Source organism: Phyllobates terribilis, unplaced genomic scaffold, assembly GCF_046119375.1.
Source record: "Phyllobates terribilis strain yellow unplaced genomic scaffold, ASM4611937v1 Scaffold_5__5_contigs__length_657084704, whole genome shotgun sequence".
In the NCBI taxonomy this organism is placed as follows: Eukaryota; Metazoa; Chordata; class Amphibia; order Anura; family Dendrobatidae; genus Phyllobates; species Phyllobates terribilis.
Window position 1 is genome coordinate 47,070,708 of NW_027362765.1, and position 24,180 is coordinate 47,094,887.

At 49.2% G+C, this 24,180-nt stretch overlaps 1 protein-coding gene across 1 annotated transcript in view; it reads right to left on the minus strand.

Annotated features, from left to right (window-relative positions):
- The window catches only part of LOC141271917 (uncharacterized), a 115,889-nt gene that overhangs the window by 15,240 nt on the left and 76,469 nt on the right, over positions 1 to 24,180 (minus strand). The gene's annotated exons all lie outside the window — the stretch shown is intronic.

Below are 24,180 nucleotides of genomic sequence, written 5' to 3' on the forward strand. Positions count from 1 at the left end.
CACTTCTGCTGTTGTGTGTTAGTTTTTCTCTCACTGCAGAGCTGTGTTATTGTGAGAGCAAAGTATCCGTCATTACTTGGTGGACACTGGTAATGCCCCCTTTTATTTAAAATAAACTCTGGAGGCACATTCTCAGGGAGATGTGTCCCACCCATAGATCCTAACAGCTCATTAACATAGTAAGAAAAATGTGAATTTCTCTGGAATAAAAAAATCGGATCGTAGACACCAAAGTATCATTTTATTCAACTTTCTATAACCTACATGCCCATATAGTAGGCTTAAGAGGGTTGATCCTACTGACAGACTCCCTTGAACCCAGAGAGATAATATTCTCAAAATGCACAGGTGGCTGTAAAACAGTGGCTTAATTTGAGGCACAAGCCCTATGGTCTGAGTATAGCTTCCAATTAGATGGAGATCCACAATGCTAAATTATTCCTCCTAGTGTTTCGCTAAGCAGAGTCCTGCTCTCTATTAATCACTATTAGGCACACAGAGCACATAGCCCAGGAGCTGTGGTATGAGCAGATCATGTTCCTGTATGGTCAGATGTGTCACCCAGGGGGAATATAGGGGACTCGGTACCCGGGCCTTTTTACCTTGTTGAGGAGGTCACAGCAGTCGGCTCCCGAGCCCGTACTCTGGGTCTCTCTTTAAAAAGGGGTTTTAGTGTACAGTTTGTCTCGTGACGCCACCTGTGGTTTCAGGTAATGGTTACCGGCGCTGCTGCAGACCTCCAGAGGTGATGGGATGGCAGCTGCGATGTTCTTGCTCCCCACAGTCGGAGCGGGCCCCCGGGGCAGTGTAGGTGCAGATGGTGGTGATGCTGGGGCTTGTAGTGCAGGAGAGATGGCGCAGCAGGAGTAACTGACAGAGACAGTACCTTTACTGGTGCGGATGTCAGGTACGGTCCAGGGTACTCGGTAGGAAGGGTGCACTTCAGGACTTCTCCCCAGTGAGCGGGTATAAAGCCTCCTGGTCCGTGTCTCCCTCTCTCTAAGCTCCTGGCCAGCCTGCAACTGGGCCTAGCTTCTGTGTCGTGCTGTTCCTTCACCTGTCGCTTGGTAGTAGGACCTTTTTCTGGCAACCACTATCGCTGGACGCCGGGGCCTTCGTAGTTCCTAATCCTGTCAAGGGTTTAGCTTCAGGTCGACCAGTGACTTGTAGTCCTCCTGGTATGCCGGTGATCCCTACTGGGTATAAAGGATCCTGTAGGCGCGGACCCAGTGTCTGGTTCGTGTCTTGGGGTGAGCCTGTGATGCTCCTCTGCCCCCTCAACTCCTCTCTCCTCTCCTCCTTGCCTCCGGCCACACTCGGGGCCCTCAATACAGCAGCAGACGTGCTGCGTCTTCACTGCTCTCAGTGGCAGCACACTCTCTGATTAAACAACTCACTCAGACTGAACTGCCTGGCTCCACCCTCCATATATATATATCCCTATCAGGGCTCCCTCTGGTGGTATGAGGTGGAAGGGTGGAGGTGCTTGTTTGTAGTGAGAGCCTCTTGTGGAGAAGTCCATCCATGCACCCTTTTGGGTCCTGTGGTACCTGTGAACAGCAGGGTGCCACACAGACACAGCCATTACACAGTACACAGCAGGGGCACATTTATAAGATTATCTCAGCACAGGAACATTTTTTAAACACATCCAATTGTGGAACTTATTATTTTTCCAAGATCTATTAATTAAAATGTACTTTGTTCATGGGAAAACCCCATTTCGTTTGGACTATTATGACAGCTGTTTTTGTTGCCCATGTCAAAGAATCACAGAATAATTAAAGCTGTGCTCTGATTGGTTGCTATGGGAAAGACAGAAGTATTCTTTTTATGTGTGAAGAGAGAATAATTTTACTAGATATAGATCTTATCACGGTATAAAATCCACAATCCGATCCTATAATGTGACGTCTCTTGTGTTTTCTCCCATACTCTGCACCACAATCTCCTCCAGGATAAGTGTCCTCATTACAGGACCGACACCACAGACATTATATAATTCGACATGTGTTAATTCATAGTTTTGATGCCTTCGGTGTGAATGTACAATTTTCATAGTCTTGAAAATACAGAAAAATCTTTAAATGAGAAGGTGTGTCCAAACTTTTGGTCTGTACTGTACATGAGCACATCCAGCGTTATATTACTGTACATATACACATGGCAGAACTGGGGGGAGGGGGCACTATCTCCAGGAATGGAGGGGTTAATGCCCCCTGTATACATGAGCACATCCAGCGTTATATTACTGTACATATACACATGGCAGAACTGGGGGAAGGGGGGCACTATCTCCGGGAATGGAGGGGTTAATGCCCCCTGTACACATGAGCACATCCAGCGTTATATTACTGTACATATACACATGGCAGAACTGGGGGGAGGGGGCACTATCTCCGGGAATGGAGGGGTTATGCCCCCCTGTATACATGAGCACATCCAGTGTTATATTACTGTACATATACACATGGCAGAACTGGGGGAAGGGGGGCACTATCTCCGGGAATGGAGGGGTTAATGCCCCCTGTATACATGAGCACATCCAGCGTTATATTACTGTACATATACACATGGCAGAACTGGGGGGAGGGGGGCACTATCTCCGGGAATGGAGGGGTTAATGACCCCTGTATACATGAGCACATCCAGCGTTATATTACTGTACATATACACAAGGCAGAACTGGGGGGAGCAGGGCACTATCTCCGGGAATGGAGGGGTTAATGACCCCTGTATACATGAGCACATCCAGCGTTATATTACTGTACATATACACATGGCAGAACTGGGGGAAGGGGGGCACTATCTCCGGGAATGGAGGGGTTAATGTCCCCTGCATACATTAGCACATCCAGCGTTATATTACTGTACATATACACAAGGCAGAACTGGGGGGAGGGGGCACTATCTCCGGGAATGGAGGGGTTAATGTCCACTGTATACATGAGCACATCCAGCGTTATATTACTGTACATATACACATGGCAGAACTGGGGGGAGGAGGCACTATCTCCGGGAATGGAGGGGTTAATGTCCCCTGTATACATGAGCACATCCAGTGATATATTACTGTACATATACACATGGCAGAACTGGGGGAAGGGGGCACTATCTCCAGGAATGGAGGGGTTAATGTCCCCTGTATACATGAGCACATCCAGCGTTATATTACTGTACATATACACATGGCAGAACTGGGGGAGGGGCCACTATCTCCGGGAATGGAGAGGTTAATGCCCCCTGTATACATGAGCACATCCAGCGTTATATTACTGTACATATACACATGGCAGAACTGGGGGGAGGGGGCACTATCTCCGGGAATGGAGGGGTTATGCCCCCCTGTATACATGAGCACATCTAGTGCTATATTACTGTACATATACACATGACAGAACAGGGGGAGGGGGGCTCTATCTCCGGGAATGGAGGGGTTATGCCCCCCTGTATACATGAGCACATCCAGCGTTATATTACTGTACATATACACATGGCAGAACTGGGGGAAGGGGGGCACTATCTCCAGGAATGGAGGGGTTAATGCCCCCTGTACACATGAGCACATCCAGCGTTATATTACTGTACATATACACATGGCAGAACTGGGGGGAGGGGGCACTATCTCCAGGAATGGAGGGGTTATGCCCCCCTGTATACATGAGCACATCCAGTGTTATATTACTGTACATATACACAAGGCAGAACTGGGGGGAGGAGGGCACTATCTCCGGGAATGGAGGGGTTAATGACCCCTGTATACATGAGCACATCCAGTGTTATATTACTGTACATATACACATGGCAGAACTGGGGGAGGGGCCACTATCTCCGGGAATGGAGGGGTTAATGCCCCCTGTATACATGAGCACATCCAGCGTTATATTACTGTACATATACACATGGCAGAACTGGGGGGAGGGGGCACTATCTCCGGGAATGGAGGGGCTAATGCCCCCTGTATACATGAGCACATCCAGTGTTATATTACTGTACATATACACAAGGCAGAACTGGGGGGAGGGGGCACTATCTCCGGGAATGGAGGGGTTAATGTCCACTGTATACATGAGCACATCCAGCGTTATATTACTGTACATATACACATGGCAGAACTGAGGGGAGGAGGGCACTATCTCCGGGAATGGAGGGGTTATGCCCCCCTGTATACATGAGCACATCCAGTGTTATATTACTGTACATATACACATGGCAGAACTGGGGGAAGGGGGCACTATCACCGGGAATGGAGGGGTTAATGTCCCCTGTATACATGAGCACATCCAGCGTTATATTACTGTACATATACACATGGCAGAACTGGGGGAAGGGGGGCACTTTCTCCAGGAATGGAGGGATTAATGTCCCCTGTATACATGAGCACAATATCACGCAAGATGTGGGAAAGACTAACTGCAACGCGAAGGGATGAGGGGAAGGGAGCCCAGACACTAGGGAAAGGGGGGTGGAGACCTCATAGGCTGATCTGAAATCACCCTGTCTCCCATATCGTCCCTATATTGGTTCCTCACCATCGCCTCACAGGAACCTAAAACCCTGTATCTCAACTAGAGCTAGGCCCTGGCTAGTAAAAGGGGGGGTGGGTGAACACTAGTCAGTCCCCACTAACAATTAAAGCAAGGGGAGACAAACATGGGGGAAAATAACTTAGCTTGAGCAGACTTCAGAGAGATTACACCAAAGATCCTCCAAACACCAGAGAGGACGTAAGCAGACTGCGATAGCAAAAAGCCTTCACAAGGAAACCTGTGAATATCACCGACGCTTCCCTACAGCAAACTGAAAGTAGTTAAACACCCAGGCCAGGGTGTTAATTAGAGCAGGAGAGAGGTAGCCGCTGGGTCCTAGAATTAGACAGATCCTAAGAAGGTGTCTGTAATGCCAAACAAAGAGATCTCCTGCAACCAACTGCAGGGTACCTGTCTGTCACATCTGACACACCGGTGACACATATCAAGCGTTATATTACTGTACATATACACATGGCAGAACTGGGGGAAGGGGACACCATCTCCGGGAATGGAGGGGTTAATGCCCCCGGTATATATGAGCACATCCAGCATTATATTACTGTACATATACACATGGCAGAATTGGGGGAAGGGGGCACTATCTCCAGGAATGGAGGGGTTAATGTCCCCTGTATACATGATCACATCCAGCGTTATATTACTGTACATATACACATGGCAGAACTGGGGGCACTATCTCCTGGAATGGAGGGGTTAATGTCCCCTGTATACATGAGCACATCCAGCGTTATATTACTGAACATATACACATGGCAGAACTGGGGGAAGGGGCACTATCTCCGGGAATGGAGGGGTTAATGTCCGCTGTATACATGAGCACATCCAGCGTTATATTACTGTACATATACACATGGCAGAACTGGGGGAAGGGGGCACTATCTCCGGGAATGGAGGGGTTAATGTCCCCTGTATACATGAGCACATCTAGCGTTATATTACTGTACATATACACATGGCAGAACTGGGGGAAGGGGGCACTATCTCCGGGAATGGAGGGGTTAATGTCCCCTGTATACATGAGCACATCCAGCGTTATATTACTGTACATATACACATGGAAGAACTGGGGGAAGGGGCACTATCTCCGGGAATGGAGGGGTTAATGTCCGCTGTATACATGAGCACATCCAGCGTTATATTACTGTACATATACACATGGCAGAAATGGGGGGAGGGGGCACTATCGCCGGGAATGGAGGGGTTAATGTCCCCTGTATACATGAGCACATCCAGCGTTATATTACTGTACATATACACATGGCAGAACTGGGGGGAGGGGGCACTATCTCCGGGAATGGAGGGGTTAATGTCCCCTGTATACATGAGCACATCCAGTGTTATATTACTGTACATATACACATGGCAGAACTGGGGGAAGGGGGGCACTATCTCTGGGAAAGGAGGGGTTAATGCCCCCTGTATACATGAGCACATCCAGCGTTATATTACTGTACATATACACATGGCAGAACTGGGGGAAGGGGCACTATCTCCGGGAATGGAGGGGTTAATGCCCCCTGTATACATGAGCACATCCAGCGTTATATTACTGTACATATACACATGGCAGAACTGGGGGAAGGGGGCACTATCTCCGGGAATGGAGGGGTTAATGTCCCCTGTATACATGAGCACATCTAGCGTTATATTACTGTACATATACACATGGCAGAACTGGGGGAAGGGGCACTATCTCCGGGAATGGAGGGGTTAATGCCCCCTGTATACATGAGCACATCCAGCGTTATATTACTGTACATATACACATGGCAGAACTGAGGGGAGGCGGGCACTATCTCCGGGAATGGAGGGGTTATGCCCCCCTGTATACATGAGCACATCCAGTGTTATATTACTGTACATATACACATGGCAGAACTGGGGGAAGGGGGCACTATCTCCGGGAATGGAGGGGTTAATGCCCCCTGTACACATGAGCACATCCAGCATTATATTACTGTATATATACACAAGGCAGAACTGGGGGGAGGAGGGCACTATCTCCGGGAATGGAGGGGTTAATGACCCCTGTATACATGAGCACATCCAGCGTTATATTACTGTACATATACACATGGCAGAACTGGGGGGAGGGGGCACTATCTCCGGGAATGGAGGGGTTAATGCCCCCTGTATACATGAGCACATCCAGCATTATATTACTGTACATATACACATGGCAGAACTGGGGGAAGGGGGCACTATCTCCAGGAATGGAGGGGTTAATGTCCCCTGTATACATGAGCACATCCAGCGTTATATTACTGTACATATACACATGGCAGAACTGGGGGGAGGGGGCACTATCTCCGGGAATGGAGGGGTTAATGCCCCCTGTATACATGAGCACATCCAGCGTTATATTACTGTACATATACACATGGCAGAACTGGGGGAAGGGGGAACTATCTCCGGGAATGGAGGGGTTAATGTCCCCTGTATACATGAGAACATCCAGCGTTATATTACTGTACATATACAGATGGCAGAACTGGGGGAAGGGGGCACTATCTCCGGGAATGGAGGGGTTAATGTCCCCTGTATACATGAGCACATCCAGCGTTATATTACTGTACATATACACATGGCAGAACTGGGGGAAGGGGGCACTATCTCCGGGAATGGAGGGGTTAATGTCCCCTGTATACATGAGCACATCCAGCGTTATATTACTGTATATATACACATGGCAGAACTGGGGGGAGGGGGCACTATCTCCGGGAATGGAGGGGTTAATGTCCCCTGTATACATGAGCACATCCAGCGTTATATTACTGTATATATACACATGGCAGAACTGGGGGGAGGGGGCACTATCTCCGGGAATGGAGGGGTTAATGTCCCCTGTATACATGAGCACATCCAGCGTTATATTACTGTACATATACACATGGCAGAACTGGGGGAGGGGCCACTATCTTCGGGAATGGAGGGGTTAATGCCCCCTGTACACATGAGCACATCCAGCGTTATATTACTGTACATATACACATGGCAGAACTGGGGGAAGGGGGCACTATCTCCGGGAATGGAGGGGTTAATGTCCCCTGTATACATGAGCACATCCAGCGTTATATTACTGTATATATACACATGGCAGAACTGGGGGGAGGGGGCACTATCTCCGGGAATGGAGGGGTTAATGCCCCCTGTATACATGAGCACATCCAGCATTATATTACTGTACATATACACATGGCAGAACTGGGGGGAGGGGGCACTATCTCCAGGAATGGAGGGGTTAATGCCCCCTGTATACATGAGCACATCCAGCGTTATATTACTGTACATATACACATGACAGAACTGGGGGAAGGGGGGCACTATCTCCGGGAATGGAGGGGTTAATGCCCCCTGTACACATGAGCACATCCAGCGTTATATTACTGTACATATACATATAGCAGAACTGGGGGGAGGGGGCACTATCTCCGGGAATGGAGGGGTTATGCCCCCCTGTATACATGAGCACATCCAGTGTTATATTACTGTACATATACACAAGGCAGAACTGGGGGGAGCAGGGCACTATCTCCGGGAATGGAGGGGTTAATGACCCCTGTATACATGAGCACATCCAGTGTTATATTACTGTACATATACACATGGCAGAACTGGGGGAAGGGGGCACTATCTCCGGGAATGGAGGGGTTAATGTCCCCTGCATACATTAGCACATCCAGCGTTACATTACTGTACATATACACATGGCAGAACTGGGGGAGGGGGACACTATCTCCGGGAATGGAGGGGTTAATGCCCTCTGTATACATGAGCACATCCAGCGTTATATTACTGTACATATACACATGGCAGAACTGGGGGGGAAGGGGGCACTATCTCCGGGAATGGAGAGGTTAATGTTCCCTGTATACATGAGCACATCCAGCGTTATATTACTGTACATATACACATGGCAGAACTGGGGGGAGGGGGCACTATCTCAGGGAATGGAGGGGTTAATGCCCCCTGTATACATGAGCACATCCAGCATTATATTACTGTACATATACACATGGCAGAACTGGGGGAAGGGGGGCACTATCTCCGGGAATGGAGGGGCTAATGCCCCCTGTATACATGAGGACATCCAGTGTTATATTACTGTACATATACACAAGGCAGAACTGGGGGGAGGGGGGCACTATCTCCGGGAATGGAGGGGTTAATGTCCACTGTATACATGAGCACATCCAGCGTTATATTACTGTACATATACACATGGCAGAACTGGGGGGAGGAGGCACTATCTCCGGGAATGGAGGGGTTAATGTCCCCTGTATAAATGAGCACATCCAGTGATATATTACTGTACATATACACATGGCAGAACTGGGGGAAGGGGGCACTATCTCCAGGAATGGAGGGGTTAATGTCCCCTGTATACATGAGCACATCCAGCGTTATATTACTGTACATATACACATGGCAGAACTGGGGGAGGGGCCACTATCTCCGGGAATGGAGGGGTTAATGCCCCCTGTATACATGAGCACATCCAGCGTTATATTACTGTACATATACACATGGCAGAACTGGGGGAAGGGGGGCACTATCTCCGGGAATGGAGGGGTTAATGTCCCCTGTATACATGAGCACATCCAGCGTTATATTACTGTACATATACACATGGCAGAACTGGGGGGAGGGGGCACTATCTCCGGGAATGGAGGGGTTATGCCCCCCTGTATACATGAGCACATCTAGTGTTATATTACTGTACATATACACATGACAGAACAGGGGGAGGGGGGCTCTATCTCCGGGAATGGAGGGGTTATGCCCCCCTGTATACATGAGCACATCCAGCGTTATATTACTGTACATATACACATGGCAGAACTGGGGGAAGGGGGGCACTATCTCCGGGAATGGAGGGGTTAATGCCCCCTGTACACATGAGCACATCCAGCGTTATATTACTGTACATATACACAGGGCAGAACTGGGGGGAGGGGGCACTATCTCCGGGAATGGAGGGGTTATGCCCCCCTGTATACATGAGCACATCCAGTGTTATATTACTGTACATATACACAAGGCAGAACTGGGGGGAGGAGGGCACTATCTCCGGGAATGGAGGGGTTAATGACCCCTGTATACATGAGCACATCCAGTGTTATATTACTGTTCATATACACATGGCAGAACTGGGGGAGGGGCCACTATCTCCGGGAATGGAGGGGTTAATGCCCCCTGTATACATGAGCACATCCAGCGTTATATTACTGTACATATACACATGGCAGAACTGGGGGGAGGGGGCACTATCTCCGGGAATGGAGGGGCTAATGCCCCCTGTATACATGAGCACATCCAGTGTTATATTACTGTACATATACACAAGGCAGAACTGGGGGGAGGGGGCACTATCTCCGGGAATGGAGGGGTTAATGTCCACTGTATACATGAGCACATCCAGCGTTATATTACTGTACATATACACATGGCAGAACTGAGGGGAGGAGGGCACTATCTCCGGGAATGGAGGGGTTATGCCCCCCTGTATACATGAGCACATCCAGTGTTATATTACTGTACATATACACATGGCAGAACTGGGGGAAGGGGGCACTATCTCCGGGAATGGAGGGGTTAATGTCCCCTGTATACATGAGCACATCCAGCGTTATATTACTGTACATATACACATGGCAGAACTGGGGGAAGGGGGGCACTTTCTCCAGGAATGGAGGGATTAATGTCCCCTGTATACATGAGCACAATATCACGCAAGATGTGGGAAAGACTAACTGCAACGCGAAGGGATGAGGGGAAGGGAGCCCAGACACTAGGGAAAGGGGGGTGGAGACCTCATAGGCTGATGTGAAATCACCCTGTCTCCCATATCGTCCCTATATTGGTTCCTCACCAATCGCCTCACAGGAACCTAAAACCCTGTATCTCAACTAGAGCTAGGTCCTGGCTAGTAAAAGGGGGGGTGGGTGAACACTAGTCAGTCCCCACTAACAATTAAAGCAAGGGGAGACAAACATGGGGGAAAATAACTTAGCTTGAGCAGACTTCAGAGAGATTACACCAAAGATCCTCCAAACACCAGAGAGGACGTAAGCAGACTGCGATAGCAAAAAGCCTTCACAAGGAAACCTGTGAATATCACCGACGCTTCCCTACAGCAAACTGAAAGTAGTTAAACACCCAGGCCAGGGTGTTAATTAGAGCAGGAGAGAGGTAGCCGCTGGGTCCTAGAATTAGACAGATCCTAAGAAGGTGTCTGTAATGCCAAACAAAGAGATCTCCTGCAACCAACTGCAGGGTACCTGTCTGTCACATCTGACACACCGGTGACACATATCAAGCGTTATATTACTGTACATATACACATGGCAGAACTGGGGGAAGGGGACACCATCTCCGGGAATGGAGGGGTTAATGCCCCCGGTATATATGAGCACATCCAGCATTATATTACTGTACATATACACATGGCAGAATTGGGGGAAGGGGGCACTATCTCCAGGAATGGAGGGGTTAATGTCCCCTGTATACATGATCACATCCAGCGTTATATTACTGTACATATACACATGGCAGAACTGGGGGAAGGGGGCACTATCTCCTGGAATGGAGGGGTTAATGTCCCCTGTATACATGAGCACATCCAGCGTTATATTACTGAACATATACACATGGCAGAACTGGGGGAAGGGGCACTATCTCCGGGAATGGAGGGGTTAATGTCCGCTGTATACATGAGCACATCCAGCGTTATATTACTGTACATATACACATGGCAGAACTGGGGGAAGGGGGCACTATCTCCGGGAATGGAGGGGTTAATGTCCCCTGTATACATGAGCACATCTAGCGTTATATTACTGTACATATACACATGGCAGAACTGGGGGAAGGGGGCACTATCTCCGGGAATGGAGGGGTTAATATCCCCTGTATACATGAGCACATCCAGCGTTATATTACTGTACATATACACATGGCAGAAATGGGGGGAGGGGGCACTATCGCCGGGAATGGAGGGGTTAATGTCCCCTGTATACATGAGCACATCCAGCGTTATATTACTGTACATATACACATGGCAGAACTGGGGGAAGGGGGGCACTATCTCCGGGAATGGAGGGGTTAATGCCCCCTGTATACATGAGCACATCCAGCGTTATATTACTGTTCATATACACATGGCAGAACTGGGGGAAGGGGGGCACTATCTCCGGGAATGGAGGGGTTAATGCCCCCTGTATACATGAGCACATCCAGCGTTATATTACTGTACATATACACATGGCAGAACTGGGGGAAGGGGGGCACTATCTCTGGGAAAGGAGGGGTTAATGCCCCCTGTATACATGAGCACATCCAGCGTTATATTACTGTACATATACACATGGCAGAACTGGGGGAAGGGGCACTATCTCCGGGAATGGAGGGGTTAATGCCCCCTGTATACATGAGCACATCCAGCGTTATATTACTGTACATATATACATGGCAGAACTGGGGGAAGGGGGCACTATCTCCGGGAATGGAGGGGTTAATGTCCCCTGTATACATGAGCACATCCAGCGTTATATTACTGTACATATACACATGGCAGAACTGGGGGGAGGGGGCACTATCTCCGGGAATGGAGGGGTTAATGCCCCCTGTATACATGAGCACATCCAGCGTTATATTACTGTACATATACACATGGCAGAACTGGGGGAAGGGGGCACTATCTCCAGGAATGGAGGGGTTAATGTCCCCTGTATACATGAGCACATCCAGCGTTATATTACTGTACATATACACATGGCAGAACTGGGGGAGGGGGGCACTATCTCCGGGAATGGAGGGGTTAATGCCCCCTGTATACATGAGCACATCCAGCGTTATATTACTGTACATATACACATGGCAGAACTGGGGGGAGGGGGCACTATCTCCGGGAATGGAGGGGTTAATGCCCCCTGTATACATGAGCACATCCAGCGTTATATTACTGTACATATACACATGGCAGAACTGGGGGGAGGGGGCACTATCTCCGGGAATGGAGGGGTTAATGCCCCCTTTATACATGAGCACATCCAGCGTTATATTACTGTACATATACACATGGCAGAACTGGGGGGAGGGGGCACTATCTCCGGGAATGGAGGGGTTAATGCCCCCTGTATACATGAGCACATCCAGCGTTATATTACTGTACATATACACATGGCAGAACTGGGGGAAGGGGGAACTATCTCCGGGAATGGAGGGGTTAATGTCCCCTGTATACATGAGAACATCCAGCGTTATATTACTGTACATATACACATGGCAGAACTGGGGGAAGGGGGCACTATCTCCGGGAATGGAGGGGTTAATGTCCCCTGTATACATGAGCACATCCAGCGTTATATTACTGTACATATACACATGGCAGAACTGGGGGAAGGGGGCACTATCTCCGGGAATGGAGGGGTTAATGTCCCCTGTATACATGAGCACATCCAGCGTTATATTACTGTATATATACACATGGCAGAACTGGGGGGAGGGGGCACTATCTCCGGGAATGGAGGGGTTAATGTCCCCTGTATACATGAGCACATCCAGCGTTATATTACTGTACATATACACATGGCAGAACTGGGGGAGGGGCCACTATCTTCGGGAATGGAGGGGTTAATGCCCCCTGTACACATGAGCACATCCAGCATTATATTACTGTACATATACAAATGGCAGAACTGGGGGGAGGGGGCACTATCTCCGGGAATGGAGGGGTTAATGCCCCCTGTATACATGAGCACATCCAGCGTTATATTACTGTACATATACACATGGCAGAACTGGGGGAAGGGGGGCACTATCTCCGGGAATGGAGGGGTTAATGCCCCCTGTACACATGAGCACATCCAGCGTTATATTACTGTACATATACACATGGCAGAACTGGGGGGAGGGGGCACTATCTCCGGGAATGGAGGGGTTATGCCCCCCTGTATACATGAGCACATCCAGCGTTATATTACTGTACATATACACATGGCAGAACTGGGGGAAGGGGGCACTATCTCCGGGAATGGAGGGGTTAATGTCCCCTGTATACATTAGCACATCCAGCGTTATATTACTGTACATATACACATGGCAGAACTGGGGGAGGGGGACACTATCTCCGGGAATGGAGGGGTTAATGCCCCCTGTATATATGAGCACATCCAGCGTTATATTACTGTACATATACACATGGCAGAACTGGGGGAGGGGCCACTATCTCCGGGAATGGAGGGGTTAATGCCCCCTGTATACATGAGCACATCCAGCGTTATATTACTGTACATATACACATGGCAGAACTGGGGGGAGGGGGCACTATCTCCGGGAATGGAGGGGCTAATGCCCCCTGTATACATGAGCACATCCAGTGTTATATTACTGTACATATACACAAGGCAGAACTGGGGGGAGGGGGCACTATCTCCGGGAATGGAGGGGTTAATGTCCACTGTATACATGAGCACATCCAGCGTTATATTACTGTACATATACACATGGCAGAACTGAGGGGAGGAGGGCACTATCTCCGGGAATGGAGGGGTTATGCCCCCCTGTATACATGAGCACATCCAGTGTTATATTACTGTACATATACACATGGCAGAACTGGGGGAAGGGGGCACTATCTCCGGGAATGGAGGGGTTAATGTCCCCTGTATACATGAGCACATCCAGCGTTATATTACTGTACATATACACATGGCAGAACTGGGGGAAGGGGGGCACTTTCTCCAGGAATGGAGGGATTAATGTCCCCTGTATACATGAGCACAATATCACGCAAGATGTGGGAAAGACTAACTGCAACGCGAAGGGATGAGGGGAAGGGAGCCCAGACACTAGGGAAAGGGGGGTGGAGACCTCATAGGCTGATCTGAAATCACCCTGTCTCCCATATCGTCCCTATATTGGTTCCTCACCAATCGCCTCACAGGAACCTAAAACCCTGTATCTCAACTAGAGCTAGGCCCTGGCTAGTAAAAGGGGGGGTGGGTGAACACTAGTCAGTCCCCACTAACAATTAAAGCAAGGGGAGACAAACATGGGGGAAAATAACTTAGCTTGAGCAGACTTCAGAGAGATTACACCAAAGATCCTCCAAACACCAGAGAGGACGTAAGCAGACTGCGATAGCAAAAAGCCTTCACAAGGAAACCTGTGAATATCACCGACGCTTCCCTACAGCAAACTGAAAGTAGTTAAACACCCAGGCCAGGGTGTTAATTAGAGCAGGAGAGAGGTAGCCGCTGGGTCCTAGAATTAGACAGATCCTAAGAAGGTGTGTGTAATGCCAAACAAAGAGATCTCCTGCAACCAACTGCAGGGTACCTGTCTGTCACATCTGACACACCGGTGACACATATCAAGCATTATATTACTGTACATATACACATGGCAGAACTGGGGGAAGGGGACACCATCTCCGGGAATGGAGGGGTTAATGCCCCCGGTATATATGAGCACATCCAGCATTATATTACTGTACATATACACATGGCAGAATTGGGGGAAGGGGGCACTATCTCCAGGAATGGAGGGGTTAATGTCCCCTGTATACATGAGCACATCCAACGTTATATTACTGAACATATACACATGGCAGAACTGGGGGAAGGGGCACTATCTCCGGGAATGGAGGGGTTAATGTCCCCTGTATACATGAGCACATCCAGCGTTATATTACTGTACATATACACATGGCAGAACTGGGGGAAGGGGGGCACTATCTCCGGGAATGGAGGGGTTAATGCCCCCTGTATACATGAGCACATCCAGCGTTATATTACTGTTCATATACACATGGCAGAACTGGGGGAAGGGGGGCACTATCTCCGGGAATGGAGGGGTTAATGCCCCCTGTATACATGAGCACATCCAGCATTATATTACTGTACATATACACATGGCAGAACTGGGGGAAGGGGGCACTATCTCCGGGAATGGAGGGGTTAATGTCCCCTGTATACATGAGCACATCCAGCGTTATATTACTGTACATATACACATGGCAGAACTGGGGGAAGGGGGGCACTATCTCTGGGAAAGGAGGGGTTAATGCCCCCTGTATACATGAGCACATCCAGCGTTATATTACTGTACATATACACATGGCAGAACTGGGGGAAGGGGCACTATCTCCGGGAATGGAGGGGTTAATGCCCCCTGTATACATGAGCACATCCAGCGTTATATTACTGTACATATACACATGGCAGAACTGGGGGAAGGGGGCACTATCTCCGGGAATGGAGGGGTTAATGTCCCCTGTATACATGAGCACATCCAGCGTTATATTACTGTACATATACACATGGCAGAACTGGGGGGAGGGGGCACTATCTCCGGGAATGGAGGGGTTAATGTCCCCTGTATACATGAGAACATCCAGCGTTATATTACTGTACATATACACATGGCAGAACTGGGGGAAGGGGGCACTATCTCCAGGAATGGAGGGGTTAATGTCCCCTGTATACATGAGCACATCCAGCGTTATATTACTGTACATATACACATGGCAGAACTGGGGGAAGGGGGCACTATCTCCGGGAATGGAGGGGTTAATGTCCCCTGTATACATGAGCACATCCAGCGTTATATTACTGTATATATACACATGGCAGAACTGGGGGAGGGGGCACTATCTCCGGGAATGGAGGGGTTAATGTCCCCTGTATACATGAGCACATCCAGCGTTATATTACTGTACATATACACATGGCAGAACTGGGGGATGGGCCACTATCTTCGGGAATGGAGGGGTTAATGCCCCCTGTACACATGAGCACATCCAGCGTTATATTACTGTACATATACACATGGCAGAACTGGGGGGAGGGGGCACTATCTCCGGGAATGGAGGGGTTATGCCCCCCTGTATACATGAGCACATCCAGCGTTATATTACTGTACATATACACATGGCAGAACTGGGGGAAGGGGGCACTATCTCCGGGAATGGAGGGGTTAATGTCCCCTGTATACATTAGCACATCCAGCGTTATATTACTGTACATATACACATGGCAGAACTGGGGGAGGGGGACACTATCTCCGGGAATGGAGGGGTTAATGCCCCCTGTATACATGAGCACATCCAGCGTTATATTACTGTACATATACACATGGCAGAACTGGGGGGGAAGGGGGCACTATCTCCGGGAATGGAGAGGTTAATGTCCCCTTTATACATGAGCACATCCAGCGTTATATTACTGTACATATACACATGGCAGAACTGGGGGGAAGGGGCACTATCTCCGGGAATGGAGGGGCTAATGCCCCCTGTATACATGAGCACATCCAGTGTTATATTACTGTACATATACACAAGGCAGAACTGGGGGGAGGGGGCACTATCTCCGGGAATGGAGGGGTTAATGTCCACTGTATACATGAGCACATCCAGCGTTATATTACTGTACATATACACATGGCAGAACTGGGGGGAGGAGGCACTATCTCCGGGAATGGAGGGGTTAATGTCCCCTGTATACATGAGCACATCCAGCGTTATATTACTGTACATATACACATGGCAGAACTGGGGGGAGGGGGCACTATCTTCGGGAATGGAGGGGTTAATGTCCCCTGTGTACATGAGCACATCCAGTGATATATTACTGTACATATACACATGGCAGAACTGGGGGAGGGGCCACTATCTCCGGGAATGGAGGGGTTAATGCCCCCTGTATACATGAGCACATCCAGCATTATATTACTGTACATATACACATGGCAGAACTGGGGGAAGGGGGCACTATCTCCGGGAATGGAGGGGTTAATGCGCCCTGTACACATGAGCACATCCAGCGTTATATTACTGTACATATACACATGGCAGAACTGGGGGGAGGGGGCACTATCTCCGGGAATGGAGGGGTTATGCCCCCCTGTATACATGAGCATATCCAGCATTATATTACTGTACATATACACATGGCAGAACTGGGGGAAGGGGGCACTATCTCCGGGAATGGAGGGGTTAATGCGCCCTGTACACATGCGCACATCCAGTGTTATATTACTGTACATATACACATGGCAGAACTGGGGGAGGGGGCACTATCTCCGGGAATGGAGGGGTTAATGTCCACTGTATACATGAGCACATCCAGCGTTATATTACTGTACATAAACACATGGCAGAACTGGGGGGAGGGGGCACTATCTCCGGGAATGGAGGGGTTAATGTCCACTGTATACATGAGCACATCCAGCGTTATATTACTGTACATATACACATGGCAGAACTGAGGGGAGGAGGGCACTATCTCCGGGAATGGAGGGGTTATGCCCCCCTGTATACATGAGCACATCCAGTGTTATATTACTGTACATATACACATGGCAGAACTGGGGGAAGGGGGCACTATCTCCGGGAATGGAGGGGTTAATGACCCCTGTATACATGAGCACATCCAGCGTTATATTACTGTACATATACACATGGCAGAACTGGGGAGAGGGGGCACTATCTCCGGGAATGGAGGGGTTAATGCCCCCTGTATACATAAGCACATCCAGCGTTATATTACTGTACATATACACGTGGCAGAACTGGGGGAAGGGGGCACTATCTCCAGGAATGGAGGGGTTAATGTCCCCTGTATACATGAGCACATCCAGCGTTATATTACTGTACATATACACATGGCAGAACTGGGGGGAGGGGGCACTATCTCCGGGAATGGAGGGGTTAATGCCCCCTGTATACATGAGCACATCCAGCGTCATATTACTGTACATATACACATGGCAGAACTGGGGGAAGGGGGAACTATCTCCGGGAATGGAGGGGTTAATGTCCCCTGTATACATGAGAACATCCAGCGTTATATTACTGTACATATACACATGGCAGAACTGGGGGAAGGGGGCACTATCTCCGGGAATGGAGGGGTTAATGTCCCCTGTATACATGAGCACATCCAGCGTTATATTACTGTACATATACACATGGCAGAACTGGGGGAAGGGGGCACTATCTCCGGGAATGGAGGGGTTAATGTCCCCTGTATACATGAGCACATCCAGCGTTATATTACTGTATATATACACATGGCAGAACTGGGGGGAGGGGGCACTATCTCCGGGAATGGAGGGGTTAATGTCCCCTGTATACATGAGCACATCCAGCGTTATATTACTGTACATATACACATGGCAGAACTGGGGGAGGGGCCACTATCTTCGGGAATGGAGGGGTTAATGCCCCCTGTACACATCCAGCATTATATTACTGTACATATACACATGGCAGAACTGGGGGGAGGGGGCACTATCTCCGGGAATGGAGGGGTTATGCCCCCCTGTATACATGAGCACATCCAGTGTTATATTACTGTACATATACACAAGGCAGAACTGGGGGGAGCAGGGCACTATCTCCGGGAATGGAGGGGTTAATGACCCCTGTATACATGAGCACATCCAGCGTTATATTACTGTACATATACACATGGCAGAACTGGGGGAAGGGGGCACTATCTCCGGGAATGGAGGGGTTAATGTCCCCTGTATACATTAGCACATCCAGCGTTATATTACTGTACATATACACATGGCAGAACTGGGGGAGGGGGACACTATCTCCGGGAATGGAGGGGTTAATGCCCTCTGTATACATGAGCACATCCAGCGTTATATTACTGTACATATACACATGGCAGAACTGGGGGGAAGGGGGCACTATCTCCGGGAATGGAGAGGTTAATGTTCCCTGTATACATGAGCACATCCAGCGTTATATTACTGTACATATACACATGGCAGAACTGGGGGGAGGGGGCACTATCTCCGGGAATGGAGGGGTTAATGCCCCCTGTATACATGAGCACATCCAGCATTATATTACTGTACATATACACATGGCAGAACTGGGGGAAGGGGGGCACTATCTCCGGGAATGGAGGGGCTAATGCCCCCTGTATACATGAGCACATCCAGTGTTATATTACTGTACATATACACAAGGCAGAACTGGGGGGAGGGGGGCACTATCTCCGGGAATGGAGGGGTTAATGTCCACTGTATACATGAGCACATCCAGCGTTATATTACTGTACATATACACATGGCAGAAATGGGGGGAGGAGGCACTATCTCCGGGAATGGAGGGGTTAATGTCCCCTGTGTACATGAGCACATCCAGTGATATATTACTGTACATATACACATGGCAGAACTGGGGGAAGGGGTCACTATCTCCAGGAATGGAGGGGTTAATGTCCCCTGTATACATGAGCACATCCAGCGTTATATTACTGTACATATACACATGGCAGAACTGGGGGAGGGGCCACTATCTCCGGGAATGGAGGGGTTAATGCCCCCTCTATACATGAGCACATCCAGCGTTATATTACTGTACATATACACATGGCAGAACTGGGGGGAGGGGGCACTATCTCCGGGAATGGAGGGGTTATGCCCCCCTGTATACATGAGCACATCTAGTGTTATATTACTGTACATATACACATGACAGAACAGGGGGAGGGGGGCACTATCTCCAGGAATGGAGGGGTTATGCCCACCTGTATACATGAGCACATCCAGCGTTATATTACTGTACATATACACATGGCAGAACTGGGGGAAGGGGGGCACTATTTCCGGGAATGGAGGGGTTAATGCCCCCTGTACACATGAGCACATCCAGCGTGATATTACTGTACATATACACATGGCAGAACTGGGGGGAGGGGGCACTATCTCCGGGAATGGAGGGGTTATGCCCCCCTGTATACATGAGCACATCCAGTGTTATATTACTGTACATATACACAAGGCAGAACTGGGGGGAGGAGGGCACTATCTCCGGGAATGGAGGGGTTAATGCCCCCTGTATACATGAGCACATCCAGCGTTATATTACTGTACATATACACATGGCAGAACTGGGGGAAGGGGGGCACTATCTCCGGGAATGGAGGGGTTAATGCCCCCTGTACACATGAGCACATCCAGCGTTATATTACTGTACATATACACATGGCAGAACTGGGGGGAGGGGGCACTATCTCCGGGAATGGAGGGGTTAATGTCCCCTGTATACATTAGCACATCCAGCGTTATATTACTGTACATATACACATGGCAGAACTGGGGGAGGGGGACACTATCTCCGGGAATGGAGGGGTTAATGCCCCCTGTATACATGAGCACATCCAGCGTTATATTACTGTACATATACACATGGCAGAACTGGGGGGGAAGGGGGCACTATCTCCGGGAATGGAGAGGTTAATGTCCCCTGTATACATGAGCACATCCAGCGTTATATTACTGTACATATACACATGGCAGAACTGGGGGGAAGGGGCACTATCTCCGGGAATGGAGGGGCTAATGCCCCCTGTATACATGAGCACATCCAGTGTTATATTACTGTACATATACACAAGGCAGAACTGGGGGGAGGGGGCACTATCTCCGGGAATGGAGGGGTTAATGTCCACTGTATACATGAGCACATCCAGCGTTATATTACTGTACATATACACATGGCAGAACTGGGGGGAGGAGGCACTATCTCCGGGAATGGAGGGGTTAATGTCCCCTGTATACATGAGCACATCCAGCGTTATATTACTGTACATATACACATGGCAGAACTGGGGGGAGGGGGCACTATCTTCGGGAATGGAGGGGTTAATGTCCCCTGTATACATGAGCACATCCAGTGATATATTACTGTACATATACACATGGCAGAACTGGGGGAAGGGGGCACTATCTCCAGGAATGGAGGGGTTAATGTCCCCTGTATACATGAGCACATCCAGCGTTATATTACTGTACATATACACATGGCAGAACTGGGGGAGGGGCCACTATCTCCGGGAATGGAGGGGTTAATGCCCCCTGTATACATGAGCACATCCAGCGTTATATTACTGTACATATACACATGGCAGAACTGGGGGGAGGGGGCACTATCTCCGGGAATGGAGGGGTTATGCACCCCTGTATACATGAGCACATCCAGTGTTATATTACTGTACATATACACATGGCAGAACTGGGGGAAGGGGGCACTATCTCCGGGAATGGAGGGGTTAATGCCCCCTGTATACATGAGAACATCCAGCGTTATATTACTGTACATATACACATGACAGAACTGGGGGAGGGGGGCACTATCTCCGGGAATGGAGGGGTTATGCCCCCCTGTATACATGAGCACATCCAGCGTTATATTACTGTACATATACACATGGCAGAACTGGGGGAAGGGGGGCACTATCTCCGGGAATGGAGGGGTTAATGCGCCCTGTACACATGAGCACATCCAGCGTTATATTACTGTACATATACACATGGCAGAACTGGGGGGAGGGGGCACTATCTCCGGGAATGGAGGGGTTATGCCCCCCTGTATACATGAGCACATCCAGTGTTATATTACTGTACATATACACAAGGCAGAACTGGGGGGAGGAGGGCACTATCTCCGGGAATGGAGGGGTTAATGACCCCTGTATACATGAGCACATCCAGTGTTATATTACTGTACATATACACATGGCAGAACTGGGGGAGGGGCCACTATCTCCGGGAATGGAGGAGTTAATGCCCCCCCGTATACATGAGCACATCCAGTGTTATATTACTGTACATATACACAAGGCAGAACTGGGGGGAGGGGGCACTATCTCCGGGAATGGAGGGGTTAATGTCCACTGTATACATGAGCACATCCAGCGTTATATTACTGTACATATACACATGGCAGAACTGAGGGGAGGAGGGCACTATCTCCGGGAATGGAGGGGTTATGCCCCCCTGTATACATGAGCACATCCAGTGTTATATTACTGTACATATACACATGGCAGAACTGGGGGAAGGGGGCACTATCTCCGGGAATGGAGGGGTTAATGCCCCCTGTATACATGAGCACATCCAGCGTTATATTACTGTACATATACACATGGCAGAACTGGGGGAAGGGGGCACTATCTCCAGGAATGGAGGGGTTAATGTCCCCTGTATACATGAGCACATCCAGCGTTATATTACTGTACATATACACATGGCAGAACTGGGGGAAGGGGGCACTATCTCCGGGAATGGAGGGGTTAATGCCCCCTGTACACATGAGCACATCCAGCATTATATTACCGTATATATACACAAGGCAGAACTGGGGGGAGGAGGGCACTATCTCCGGGAATGGAGGGGTTAATGACCCCTGTATACATGAGCACATCCAGCGTTATATTACTGTACATATACACATGGCAGAACTGGGGGGAGGGGGCACTATCTCCGGGAATGGAGGGGTTAATGCCCCCTGTATACATGAGCACATCCAGCGTTATATTACTGTACATATACACATGGCAGAACTGGGGGAAGGGGGCACTATCTCCAGGAATGGAGGGGTTAATGTCCCCTGTATACATGAGCACATCCAGCGTTATATTACTGTACATATACACATGGCAGAACTGGGGGGAGGGGGCACTATCTCCGGGAATGGAGGGGTTATGCCCCCCTGTATACATGAGCACATCTAGTGTTATATTACTGTACATATACACATGACAGAACAGGGGGAGGGGGGCACTATCTCCGGGAATGCAGGGGTTATGCCCCCCTGTATACATGAGCACATCCAGCGTTATATTACTGTACATATACACATGGCAGAACTGGGGGAAGGGGGGCACTATCTCCGGGAATGGAGGGGTTAATGCCCCCTGTACACATGAGCACATCCAGCGTTATATTACTGTACATATACACATGGCAGAACTGGGGGGAGGGGGCACTATCTCCGGGAATGGAGGGGTTATGCCCCCCTGTATACATGAGCACATCCAGTGTTATATTACTGTACATATACACAAGGCAGAACTGGGGGGAGGAGGGCACTATCTCCGGGAATGGAGGGGTTAATGACCCCTGTATACATGAGCACATCCAGTGTTATATTACTGTACATATACACATGGCAGAACTGGGGGAGGGGCCACTATCTCCGGGAATGGAGGGGTTAATGCCCCCCTGTATACATGAGCACATCCAGCGTTATATTACTGTACATATACACATGGCAGAACTGGGGGAAGGGGGCACTATCTCCAGGAATGGAGGGGTTAATGTCCCCTGTATACATGAGCACATCCAGCGTTATATTACTGTACATATACATATGGCAGAACTGGGGGGAGGGGGCACTATCTTCGGGAATGGAGGGGTTAATGCCCCCTGTATACATGAGCACATCCAGCGTTATATTACTGTACATATACACATGGCAGAACTGGGGGAAAGGGGAACTATCTCCGGGAATGGAGGGGTTAATGTCCCCTGTATACATGAGAACATCCAGCGTTATATTACTGTACATATACACATGGCAGAACTGGGGGAAGGGGGCACTATCTCCGGGAATGGAGGGGTTAATGTCCCCTATATACATGAGCACATCCAGCGTTATATTACTGTACATATACACATGGCAGAACTGGGGGGAGGGGGCACTATCTCCGGGAATGGAGGGGCTAATGCCCCCTGTATACATGAGCACATCCAGTGTTATATTACTGTACATATACACAAGGCAGAACTGGGGGGAGGGGGCACTATCTCCGGGAAT